This window comes from Carcharhinus amblyrhynchos, unplaced genomic scaffold (assembly GCF_965287045.1).
Source record: "Carcharhinus amblyrhynchos unplaced genomic scaffold, sCarAmb.v2.hapA scaffold_42, whole genome shotgun sequence".
NCBI lineage: Eukaryota > Metazoa > Chordata > Chondrichthyes > Carcharhiniformes > Carcharhinidae > Carcharhinus > Carcharhinus amblyrhynchos.
Window position 1 is genome coordinate 841949 of NW_027649783.1, and position 13190 is coordinate 855138.

Here is a 13190-nt window from a genome sequence, read left to right on the forward strand (position 1 = left end):
GTGAACTGTCTCTCTCTTTACTTTCTCTGGATTTACATCAAATGGAAAAGTAACAACGAATCAAGAGAAAGCAGGAAGGCAGCGTTATCCTGCGGGAGAAATGTGTTCTTTGTTACGGATGTTAAAGCACAAGAGGTGGTTTGGGGAGCAGCTGCTGCATGACGAGGTGGCTGAGTGGTTAAGGCGGTGGACTGCTGATCCATTGTGCTCTGCACGCGTGGGTTCGAATCCCACCCAGCTTCATTTGCGGCCCGAATGGCAGATTTTATCTTTCCAGAATCGGCAGCTCAGCCATGAAAATTAACGCCGTATTAGCGGGATTGGCCATGCTAAATAGTCCCTCAGTGTCAGGGGGATTAGCACGGTAAATATGTGGGGTTATGAGGATACAGGCTGGGTGGGATTGTTGTCGGTGCAGGACCGACGGAAGTTCCGTAATTAAAACCAATGCAAATAACGATTACTTACTCAGAGCGGGCGATGGTGGTATTGTGGCGAGTTTACCTGCCTTCCAAACTGTTGACTCGGGTTCGATTCCCGGCTATTGCATTGATAATTTATTTAGAACCTGATCTCGGCCTCTCGGACTTTAAACGGAGTGAACAAAAAACAGAGGCAGGCGCGCTGGAGTTGTTTCAGAGTAACTGAGACAGGCACATGAGTGGGTTGGAGATGGGAGGATATAGGAAATTGTTTTAAATAAGGTTCATTAGCACTGGGACGACCCTGGTAATGGAAAAGGATATGGGATGATAATAATGTTTTTTCTCTTTTCATTCACAGGTTTAAGTCGGTCCGCCTTGTGTCCAACGAGGCTCATACACGCGATGGGTCGTACTGGGGCTGCTCTTGGTTGTTCGAGATTGGCCTAGTGCTTCATGTTGTTCGGGTGTGCCTAAACTGGACAAGATACTGGGCAAGACGACAGCTCAGTGACTATCGCTGATTGCTGGGCAGACACATGGATTTGGGCCGGTGTCTGTGGGAGTTTGCACATTCTCCCCGTGCTTGCGTGGGTTTTCTCCGGGTGCTCCGGTTTCCTCCCACACCCCAAAGATGTGCTGTTAGGCTGATTGGCAGTAATAAATTATCCCTAAATTAGTTTCCCTCAATGTGGATGGGCATAAAAACAATAGATAAGGGTCATGGGTAGAGAGGTGGGCTGGTAGTATTAAAATGGCGGCGCGGGCTCGTTGGGCCGAAGGGCCTGTTTCCGGGGCTGTTTTTGTTCTTTGTTCTTAAAATAAGAGCTGCTTAAGCGTTGCGAGCGATGGTGGTATAGTGGTGAGTATAGCTGCCTTCCAAGCAGTTGACCCAGGTTCATATTCCCGGTCATCGCATTGATAATTTATTTACAACTTTATCCACTCCCTCCTGTGTTTTCAGCCGAGTGGACAAAACCAGGGCGAGCGCAACAGTTTACGATAATGAAATACAATCGAGATGTGTCTTTTTCTTTTTATTCGGAACTAATTTGTTTGTAATGAAAAATTACTGTGATACAAAAACAAGTCTCTGCCCCAGTAAGTGAGTTCTCCGTCAGAGACAAAGATACAAAAGTAAAGGAACAAATTTCAGCTCACACACTGCACTTTGTACAATAACGGTGCCTGATGGAGTTAGTATGAACGCTACTGAGGTGATTATATTAGCGGAACACCCCGTGGAGCTGCGATGGCCGAGTGGTTAAGGCGTTGGATTAGAAATCCAATGGGGTTTCCCCGCGCAGGTTCGAGTCCTGCTCGCAGCGATTATCACTGGAAGTGTTTGCTTCCGGCAGCCCCAGAGCCGGAACTCTTTCTGGTATTTTGGTGCCAAGTATGTGGATCACCATCATGCTTTCAGCTCCATGGCTCCGGGCCGAGTGCAGGAAGGTGAGCTTGAAGAGGGCACCTGGGTGCCCTCGGGCTGGCATGGACAAGATAAGCCGAATGATTCAGTGCTGTTCCCTTTCTCTGGTTCCATGAGGGAAATCATAATGTGAGCAGATTGAAAAACAACAGCTTCAGGAGCGCAAGGACAAAACAAGGTCTCATTTCAGAGGAAGATTCTTATGGAATGACACACAGAACATAAGAAATACATTTCATCAGAATACACTGAATGATCATTTCAAAATGCTGCTTGGATGATATGACATCGTGTTCATTCAAACACATTGCTGCAAGCTGGTCATTATTGGGCGTTAGGAACTCCTGGTTATAGCAGATTGGGAATGGAAGGAGCAGCTTCACATCTGCACATTGACAGGTCAAACTGTGTCTCAGATTGACAGCTCCCAGGACAGGTTTTCCTCTCCTCTCGCTCTGTGCTGTGGATTCTCGGGGATTAGTTGGAGTTTCCCAGCTCAGTAACTGTGAAAGCCTCTGAGGCCGGCGATGCTCACAGTGTCTGTTCCCCAGATTCAGGGGGCTGCAGCCAATCAGAGCTGTGCCTGGGTTAACCCAGAACTGGTTCAAATGGTGATATTGTTCACAAGCTGAATTCTATTTGATCAGATGTAGATACAGATTGTGTGCACTCAGTCACTAAACAACAAGATCCCACCTTCATATAGAGTTGATGAGAGGGGATGGGGGGATAGAGTGAGTTGGAGCAGTGAGACACAGACGGCCAGACAATGCCTCAGTGACAGAAATCCTTGTAAATTCCGGCTTTATCCAGAGAGATTCTCTTGGGGAAACAGAAGCTGCAGTCTCAGTTCTCATAAGAACATAAGAACTAGGAGCAGGAATAGGGTCCCCCTTCAAAACCATCATGGCTGATCTTTTTGTGGTCTCAGTTCCATTTACCCACCCGCTCACCCATAATTCCGTTTTTGTTCAAAAATTTATCTATTCTTGCCTCAAAAACATTTAGTGAGGTAGCCTCAACTGCTTCACTGGATACAGAATTCCTCAGATTCACAACCCTTTGTGTCAAAAAGTTCCTCCTCAGCTCAGTCCTAAATCCGCTTCCCCTTATTTTGAGGCTACCCTGCACCACCTCCCCCCTCCTCCACCGCCCCCACCCGCCCAGTTCTAGTTTCACCCGCCAATGGAAACAACGTCCCTGCTTCTATCTTATGTATTCCCTTCATAATTTTATATGGTTCGATAAGATTTCCGCTCATTCTTCTGAACTCCAATGAGTATACCTCCAGTCTATTCAGTTTCTCCTCATACGCCAACACTCTCATCTATGGAATCAACCTAGTGAGTCTCCTCTGCACTCCCTCCAGTGCAAGTATATCCTTTCTCAAGTACACGTTACCCCACAGCACCTGCAAACCAACTCCTTGAGATTCCTGCACAAGGACACCCAGGTCCCTTTGCAGAGCAGCATGCTGCAATGTTTTCCTATTTAAATAATAGTCCACTTTGCTGTTATTCCTACCAAAATGGATGATATCAGATTTACCAACATCGTACTCAATCTGCCAGACCCTTGCCCACTCACTTAGATTATCTATATCTCTTTTCAGACTTTCAGCATCCTCTGCACACTTTGCTCTTCCACCCATCTTAGTGTCATCCGTGAATTTTGACATATTCACATTACTCCGACTCATATTGTAGCAGAGACACATTATTAATCCCACACTCAGAAACAATGCTGCATTTTGACAGAAGAGATGGGGAGAGGCAAGAAAAAAAAAGGTCCAGTTCTAAACAGTGTGCAAGCTCAGGGGGGCCTGAGTTTCAGAGAGATCTTTGAGAGTGAGATGACATTTTGAACATGTCGTTCGGAAAGCGGATTGGATCCTTGGCTTCATAAGTGAAGGCGATGTTTATGCATAGAATCTCTGCATTGGAAAAGGAAGCCATTTGGCCCATCGAGTCTGCAATAACTTTCTGAAAGAACATCTTTGGTACAATTTTACCTGGCTAATCCCCAGAACCTATACATCCTGGGACACTGAGGGACAATTTAACATGGCCAATGTACCTAACCAGCATGCGATTGGAATGTGGGAGGAAACTGGAGCACCCAGAGGAAACACATGTAGGCACAAGGAGGACGGGCAAACTCCACACACCCAAGGCCCGAATCAAACACGGGCACCAGTGCTAACCACAGTGCCGCTTTGCCACCCTATTTGATAAAAATATGCTTCATTGTTTTATATTTTGTTTTGCCTTAATTGCTCGTGGCTGGATTCAGGGACAGATATTGAGGATTTGAGGTAAGATGTGGAGGCACGTGATCGCTGACAGGCTTTCCGACTGAAATCTTGTATTTAAAGAAACCGTTATCTTGAAATCTAACTTTGGGACTCAGCAGGGGAATTGGGTGTGTTCTTTGATTGAAAAATCGTTTCATTTTATACAAGAGAGACTCGGAGATCTCATGATCAGAACAGACACACAAACACAGTTGGATTAGTCTGACCCGCCCGCTCCTTTCATACACTTTCTCTTCCACAATATTCACATCTACACATTCACAGGACAAAACTTTCACCAAATGGAAGGTCCGAGGACGGAAATTGTCCTTCTCCCGGCCTTTGCTCCGGATTCCATCGGGTTAGTTAGAGTTTTTCAGCTCAGTAACTGTTAAACACTCTGAGGGCCGCTCCCCGCAGATTGTCTTTCAATTCATTCATGGAATGTGGGTGTCTCTGTCTGGGTCAGCATTTATTACCCATCCCTAATTACCCTTGGGAAGGTTGTGGTGAGCTGCCTTTTTGAACTGCTGAAGTATATGTGATGTAGGATCACACCTGTTAACCAGATTCTGTGGCAATTGGACAGTGAGCCACAGATGCTGCATCCAGGGGCTGTTGGTCAGATTCCGTGGCAAGACCCAATCATGTCTGTCCACCACCGCATCCCACCCGCCCCCCCTCTTCCCCCCAACCGCCCTCCAATTATTATAGCGATTGCAAATATCATTGTGTTTCTTTAGGGTCAATATAGAAAGTATTTGTTCTCAGAATCTCTAAATTCTCCAAAACCAACATGCTTAGCAAATCAAAAACATAAAGGAACTTGGGAGTCCTTGTTCAAGATTCTCTTAAGGTTAACGAGCAGATTCAGTCGGCAGTTAGGAAGGCAAATACAATGTTAGCATTCATGTCGAGAGGGCTCGAATACAAGAGCGGGGATGTACTTCTGAGGCTGGATAAGGGTCTGGTCAGACCCCACCTGCAGTTTGTTTGAAGTTTTTGGCCACATATCTAAGGAAGGATCTGCTGGCATTGAAAAGGATGCAGAGGAGGTTCAGGAGAATGATCCCTGGAATAAAGAAACTGTCGTATGAGGAACGGTTGAGGACTCTGTGTCTGCACTAGTTGGAGTTTAGAAGCATGGGGAGGGGGGTGGGTTGGAGTGGGGGATCTTATTGAAACGTACAGGATACTGCGAGGCCTGGATAGAGTAGACACGGAGAGGATGTTTCCACTAGTAGGAGATACCAGAACCAGAGAGGGCACAACCTCAGGCTAAAGGGACGATACTTTCAAACAGGGATGAGGAGGAATTTTTTCAGCCAGAGAGTTGTTCATCTGTGGAAATGTTTGTCACTGAAGGCTGTGGAGGCCAGGTCACTGAGTGTCATTAAGACAGAGACAGATCAGTTTTTGATTAATAAAGAGATCAAGGTTAATGAGAAAAGGAGAATGGGGATGAGAAAACTATCAGCATGATTGAAAGGCGGAGCAGACTCAATGGACCGAGTGGGATAATTCTGATCCTGCGTCTTATGGTCTTATGGTGATTCACTCAACTTTTCCAAATCACTCTGTTGGATATGGTGTAAGGTGGCACTGAGAGAATGGGATGGAGAGAGAATGCGGTGACTGCAGTCTGACTCTGATTCTTCAAACCAGTTAGTGCCCCCTTGTAGAAAGTGAATGTTTCTGAGAACAGGAGAAAAGCAGGTCGTGAGACAGGGATTTATTTTCCATAAAAAGCTAAACAAACTTCGAACCAGTCAGTGTCTGTCTGAGAACTGGAGGGGAGGGGAGGGGGTCTGCTCAAATAAAATTCACATCAATATTCTCATCATCCATGTGTGTCTGACGCAAAATCTAGTTTAAAATTGCTGTCCGTGGAAACTTTGTTCATTTGTCTTTAAAAGTTCTCAAAACTAATCAATGATTTCTCAGTCAGAAACAGTGGTAAAGAGGAAGCTGAACCTGTCCAGACAAGCCAAGTTCAGTTTACAAACTGCGTTATGGACACATCTCCTGTCTGATGAAATCAGCAACTAAGTTAGTTCCGTAATTATAACTAATGAAAATAACGACCCTTTAAACCAAGCGAGTGTTGGTGATATCGCAGTGGGCAGAACTGCCTTTCAAGCAGCTGGCAAGGGTTCAATTCCCGGCGTCGCAATGGGAATTTATTTAGGAACTTATCCTCTTGTGTCTCGAAACAAATGGACATAAAGTTCAAACGCAACATTTGATGGTAATGAAATGAAAATAAATGTTTTATATTTTTCCCCTAAAATTCGGAATCTATTTGCTTTTAATGAACATTTTTTCGAAACATAGAAACAAGTCTCTGAACTAATAAATGAGTTCTCATTCAGAGAAAAAAAGATACAAAATAAAAGATGAACAAATTCAGCTCACACACTGCTCTCTGCATCATTGCTGTGTCTGATAAAGTTAGTAGAAATGTTTCTGACGGGCTGCTCGTAAGTAGCTGCGATGGCCGAGTGGTTAAGGCGTTGGACTCGAAATCCAATGGGGTTTCCCCGCGCAGGTTCGAACCCTACTCGCTGCGAGTTTTAGATGAAGTGTTTAAAAGTTACAATTTGTTTACAGTGGGAACCGCGAAAAAAAAATGTAACATTCTGGGTTCCTTTTTTCAAGAAGTGGATTTGTGCTGTGGGCCGGGATGTACTCAGCTGGCGAACTGGGTCGAGTGTGCTGGAAATTCCATGAGAAAGATCATGACGAGAGAAGAAAGAGAAATAAAGCAGCATCAGGGGAACAAGGACAAAACGAGGTCTCATATCTGAGGAAGATTCTTATGTAATTACTCACAGAACATAAAGATCATATTTCACCAGAATACAGTGAATGAATGAGAACTTCAAAATGCTGCTTGGATGATATGAAATTGTGTTCATTCAAACACATTGCAAAAGCTGCTCATTACAGGGCGTAAGACATTCCTGGTTGTAACAGCTTGAGAAAGGAGATTTCAGGTGGGAGAATAGGGAGGGATAATCGTTTTGGAAAATTAGGAAACAAGTATTATATAGAATCCTAAGAAATCAGTGGAAATTTCCTGTTTAGAATCGTGTTAACAATCTTGTTGCTATATTTCATTTCTTCCTGAAATCACACACAATTTTTGGCTTCAACTACTTCCTGTGGCAGTGAATTCCACACATTCTGGAGGACGTTTAGTTCTGGAGTCCCCCATCATCGGGAACATTCTTTCTGAATCTACCTTGTCTAATCCTGTCAGAATTTTATCAGTTTCCATGAGATCCCCTCTCACTCTTCTAAACTCCAATGAACACATTTCTAGTCGAGTGGCCGTTCTAGGAGATTCTATAATTAGGGGGATTGATAACATCCTTTGTATCGGGAGTCCCACACAGTATGTTGCCTGCTCGGTGCCATGGTGAGGGACATCTCTGATTGGCTTGAAAGGATATTGAAGTAGGAGTGGGGACGGGATCCAGTTGTTGTGATCCATATTGTGATAAACAACCTTATCTCTGTGAAATCGATTCTAAACATGAAATGTTCACTGATTTCTCATGATTATCTAGAATCCTCTTTTACTAACGTTGGCAAGTCCAGGAGAAAGGATCTGTTTGGGGATTATCAGGAACGAAGAAATAAATAAAAACAAAAGATCCTCAGGGGTTACAATCTCTGGATTATTACCCGAGCCACATACAAATTGGCATTGGGGTGATTGACATAATGTAAAGTTCACTAGACTGAAGTCTGGAGCTGGGAGTGAAGTTACGAGGAGTGATTAGAAAAATGAGGGCCTTTTTCTCTGGGGTTTAATTACATTTTTCAGGATGTGATGGTGGGGGTAAAGAGAGCCGAATGATTTCTGCTGGTGGAGGCTGGGGGAACCCTGAGACCTGGTTTCGGGGGAGGATGGGTAGAGAGAAAGAGGGACAGAGTTTAACTCCCAGGAGAGAAGCTGAGTAACACTTGAGGCCCCTCCAAGTTTTGGAATCTTGCCCTCACCCAAATGGGAATCAGTGAATTGTTAACCCGGGATCGATATCTTCTTGTTAACAGTGGTTATTAAGGGTGACGGGGTAAAGGGGTGAAGTTGGAGAGTGGAAACAAAGCCGCCTTCATCTTCCCGAATAACAGGGCAGGCTCGAGGGAATGAATGGACTCGTCCTACTCCCACCCCCTGTGAGCAGATATCTCAGAGCATTTTAGTGAGTGCAGAAGGTTACAGAGATAGGGAGGGTTGTAGTGGCTGGTGGTGGTAGGAGAGGGAAAATAGTGGTAATTGCTGGAGGAGGTTACAGGGAGAGGGGGGGGGTGTAGGAGCTGGAGGTAATTATAGAGATAGGGATGATTGTAGTGACTGGAGGGCTTTACAGAGATAGGGAGGTCCGTAGATGCTGTTGGAGGCTACATAGATAGGGAGGGGCATAGGAACCGGGGGTGGTTACAGATACAGGGTGGGATGTTGGGGACTGAAGGAAATTACCGTAATAGGAAGGGTGTAGGAGCTGGAGGAGGTTCCCCAGATAGGGAGGGTGAAGAATGTGGAGGAGGTTACACAGATCGTGAGAGCTGTCGGCAGCTGGAGGAACTAAAAAAAGTGAATTTCTCTAACCCGGTGTGGCACTGAGCCCCACACACACAGCACAAGATGATTCCAATTTCTGTGCTGATTGGCCTGACTCCAGAGAGTTTGCAACACCACCATTGCTGAGACTGGGGAACTGCTGCTTGACAGGAAGGTGGCCATTCGGCCCATTGAGTGTGCACTGATCCTCTGATTTACCCACACAACCTCACATATTTACCCTGTTAGTTCTCCTAATCTAAACATACTGGGAGACATTCGGGGAAATTTAGCATGGTAAGTCCATTTCCCCTATCAATGGAGTGTGGGGGCAACCAGAGCACCCGGAGGAAAGCCAAGTGGGCGCAGAGAAAATGTGGAAAATACACACAGTCACTGAAGGCCAGAATTGAACCCGGCCCTTTTACTTTTCATTGTCTCTCTATAATCTTCCTACCAGAATGAATCACTTCACAATTCTCAGCTTTGAATTTCAGCTGTAACTTGTCCACTCATTCCGTCAACTTGTCTCAGTCCTTTTTACAGTTTTACACTATCCTCCTCAGAGTTCACAATGCTCCCAACTTTCACATCATCCACAAATTCTGAAATTGTGCCCTGCACACCATGACCTCGGTCACTAATATATCCTGGTGCATGTTCACAATATCTACAGCTTGTGTGCAGATCAATGTGATTTACTGCAGTTTGAGGGTGAAAACAGAAAAGCGGAGCCAATGCAAATGCTTGTATATTCCACGGAAATGTTGCAGAATTGTTGTCAAGTAGTTTTGTTATTATCGTTAACAGAAAAAAGCAGAGAATGTTTTCGATGCATCAACCTCTGAATGATGAGTCCAGCACACTTCCGCTGCGTCACTTTGCTCTGGTAAATCCAGCTCCCCCTGCTGCCTATCAATGCAGCCATTCAGATATTCACTTCCACATTGTTGTTTAACTCCAGCACGAGTGTGAGGGAGCTTCAGTCTGGCCACACAATTCCACTGCAAAACACCAAGAATGCAATGGACGGAAAAGACACGCTCAAAAGCAGCAAAAGAGACTGTTTGTAAATGAGTGGCGACAGACAAAGGTTCCGGGAAACCGGCAGGACCCGGAATTGATCACTCACATGTTAAATTAGTTTCCTGTTGCAAATATATTCTTGTAAGCATATTTCCTGCTGTACAGCTGTCCTGCTTTGAACTATTGCTCAAAGATGTTCACTGCTGCTGTGTAAAGTGTTTCACTGTTTGTAAATATATTTCCTGCTGTGCTCTATGATATAGAGGGTTACAGCATGGAAACAGGCCCTTCGGCCCAAAGTGTTCATGCTGCCCGTTGTCTTTTTCCCTCGGAGTTATTTCCAATTATCCGTGTTTTGCCAACATCTCTCCAGACCAATCTTACCCAGGTAACTGTCTCAAATGTTGGTGAGTGTTTTTTTTCTTTCTGCTGTTGTGAAATATGCTGCCCTGTTGTTGTGTTTCCGGCTCTGTAAATATTTTTTCTTCTTTTCTGTTCACATATCGCCTTCCCTTGCAAACGTGTTCCCTGTTGTGTAAAAAAGATTCTCCGTGAGGACTTTTTTTGTCTGTAAATTGTTGCATGTTGTGTTAAGATGTTCCCTCTTCTTGTGTAAGTCTCCGGTTGCAGAAAAAGCCATTTACTCCAGATCGAGGTTTTTCGGGGAAAAAGGAAACCAAATAACAGTTTATGTTCTCCAGGGAAAAGTCACAACTGCTTCACAGCTACCACGAAGGTGTTTAATTATCACTGTGAACAGGAATAGCAGATGATGGTTTCGATCCATTGGTCTCTGGGTTATGGGCCCAGCACGCTTCCGCTGCGCCACTCTGCTACGGCGGAAGTGTCACTCTGCTGTCCATCAATGTCGTCAGACAAATGGTCACTCCTCTGTCGTTGAATAGGAACACCAGTGTGAGGAGGCATCACTGCATCACACCGAGAATACAATAGACAGAGAAAAACACACAATAGCAGCATGAGAGACTGTTTGGACACATGGAACGACAGACAAAGTGTTGGGAAACCGGCAAGACACGGAACTGGAGAATCCATCACTATTTTAAAAGGAATTTTCTGTTGCATTACATGTTTGTAAATATATTTCCTGCTGTGTAACTGTGCTCTCTGTTGTTGAGAAATGTTTTCTGCTGTTGTGTAAAATGCCTCCCTGATGCTGTGAATGTGTTTCCGGCTGTGTAAATATGATCCATCTTGTATCAATATTTTTATAATATTCTGTTAATAAATGCCCTGCTCTGTAAACGTGTTCCCTGTTGTGTCAAAATATTCTCCGTGAAGATGTTTTCTGTTCAGCTAATGACCCGTGCTGTGCCACAGGGGTCAGTGCTGGGTCCATTGTTATTTGTCATCTATATCAATGATCTGGATGATAATGAGGTAAATTGGATCAATAATTTTCCTGAAAATACAAAGATTGGAGGAGCAGTGGACAATGCGGAACATTTTCAAAGCTTGCAGAGGGATTTTGACCAGCCAGAAAAATGGGCTGAAAAATGGCAGATGGCGTTCAATGCAGACAGGTGTGAGTTATTGCACTTTGGAAGGACAAACCAAGGTAGAACATACAAGGTTAGTGGTAGGACACTGAAGAGTGTAAATAGAACAGAAGGACCTGGGAATACAGATACATAATTCCCTAAAAGTGGCGTCACAGGTCGATAGCGTGGTAAAGAGAGCTTTTGAACATTGGCCTTTATAAATCAAAGTATTGAGTCCAAGAGTTGGAATATTATGGTGAAGTTGTACAAGGCATTGCTGAGGCCGAATTTAGAGAATTGTGTGCAGTTTTAGAAAATAGAACAGCGCAGTACAGGCCCTTCGGCTTTCGATGTTGCGCCAACCAGTGGAACCAATCTAATGACCCTCTAACCTAAACTATTCTAGTGTTATCCATATGCCTATCCACTGACCATTTGAACGCCTTTTTGGTCACCTAATTACAGGAAGGATATGAATAAGGTTGAGAGAGTGCAGAGAAGGTTTACAAGGTTGTTGCCGGGATTTGAGAAACAGCGTTACAGAGAAAGGTTGAATAGGTTCGGACTTGATTCCCTGGAAGGGAGAAAAATGAGGGGAGATTTGATAGAGGTGTATAAAATCATGATGGGTATAGATAGAGTGAATGCAAGCACGCTTTTCCAACTGAGGCTCGGGGAGAAAAAAAAATAGAGGACATGGGTTAAGGGTGAAGGAGGAAAAGTTAAAAGGAAATAATAGGTGGGGCTTCTTCACACAGAGAGTGGTGGGAGTGTGGAATGAGCTGCCGGATGTAGTGGTAAATGCGGGCTCATTTTTAACATTGAAGAAAAGCTTGGACAGGTACATGGATGAGAGGGGTGTGGAAGGATATGGTTCAGGTACAGGTAAGTGGGACTCGGCAGAAAAATGGTTCGGCACAGCCAGGGAAGGCCAAAAGGCCTGTTTCTGTGCTGCAATGTTCTATAGGAATGGGGAATAAATGCTGTAGCTGCGGCCCTGTTGCACAAAGAATGATATGTTGGACTTCTCATCGTTGTCTGGTGAGATATTCAAAGATTCGGGTCAGGAACTGGTGTATCGATGCTTTTAGAGAAGTGAAACGGCCGCCGCGAAATTCATAGAATCCCCACCGAGCCTGCACCCACAGCAGTCCGACCCAGGCCGCATCCCCAGAACCTCATGTATTGAGTCCACCCTCAATAACGAGGCCGAAAAGACGCAGTCCCGACGAGGATGGGGTTCGAACCCACACGTTCAGAGCACAATGGATTAGTAGTCCATCGCCTTAACCACTCGGCCACCTCGTCATACAATGGCGGCCTTTCTAATCACCTCTTGAACAAAGAACACATTTCTCCTGTAGGATAATGTTGTGTTTCTACTTTCTCGTTAAGTTTGGTTCGCTGTGACTCTTCCATTCGATTTAAATCCCGAGAAAGTAAAGAGGGAGACAATTCCTTGTTTGAGTTTTGAATTCACCAAACATAACACAGACGTAAAAACAAGCAAGCAGTGTGAGCTTGTGGCGCAACGGTAGCGCGTCTGACTCCAGATCAGAAGGTTGCGTGTTCAAATCACGTCAGGCTCAAAGAACAGTTGCCCATCGGTGTTAGGATTTTGTATCTGGATAAAGTTGATTGTTCCCGAAACAACAAATCTCCAAACATTGATAGATGCAATATTTTAACATCCTGTATGTATTTGCTCAATCTACGCCTGTACCTCGGGCAAGTAAAAGACAATATAATGAAAGAAATGCATCTCAGTTGTAAAGCACTTTGAAACTTCCAGCCGTTTGAAGAAAAAACACATTGCGAGACAAGCTAAAAACAAAATACTGCCGATGCCGGAATCTGGAACAACAAATGAAAATGCTGGAAAAACTCAGCAGGTCTGACATCATCTGTGGAGAGAGACCAGCTGAGATAGTCCAGAATGTTCAGACTT

The 13190-nt window shown here is 44.6% G+C and overlaps 5 non-coding genes across 5 annotated transcripts; 4 read left to right on the top strand and 1 right to left on the bottom strand.

Moving 5' to 3' along the window:
• Nucleotides 1–163: 163 nt before the first annotated feature.
• On the top strand, nucleotides 164–243 carry trnas-gcu (transfer RNA serine (anticodon GCU)). Its single transcript has one exon. It is a non-coding gene; the product is annotated as a tRNA-Ser (tRNA).
• Nucleotides 244–1668: 1425 nt separating this feature from the next.
• Nucleotides 1669–1750, top strand: trnas-aga (transfer RNA serine (anticodon AGA)). Its single transcript has one exon. It is a non-coding gene; the product is annotated as a tRNA-Ser (tRNA).
• Nucleotides 1751–6631: 4881 nt separating this feature from the next.
• On the top strand, nucleotides 6632–6713 carry trnas-cga (transfer RNA serine (anticodon CGA)). Its single transcript has one exon. It is a non-coding gene; the product is annotated as a tRNA-Ser (tRNA).
• Nucleotides 6714–12468: 5755 nt separating this feature from the next.
• trnas-acu (transfer RNA serine (anticodon ACU)) lies at nucleotides 12469–12550 on the bottom strand. Its single transcript has one exon. It is a non-coding gene; the product is annotated as a tRNA-Ser (tRNA).
• A 209-nt stretch (nucleotides 12551–12759) lies between these two features.
• On the top strand, nucleotides 12760–12831 carry trnaw-cca (transfer RNA tryptophan (anticodon CCA)). Its single transcript has one exon. It is a non-coding gene; the product is annotated as a tRNA-Trp (tRNA).
• The last annotated feature ends 359 nt before the right edge of the window (nucleotides 12832–13190 follow it).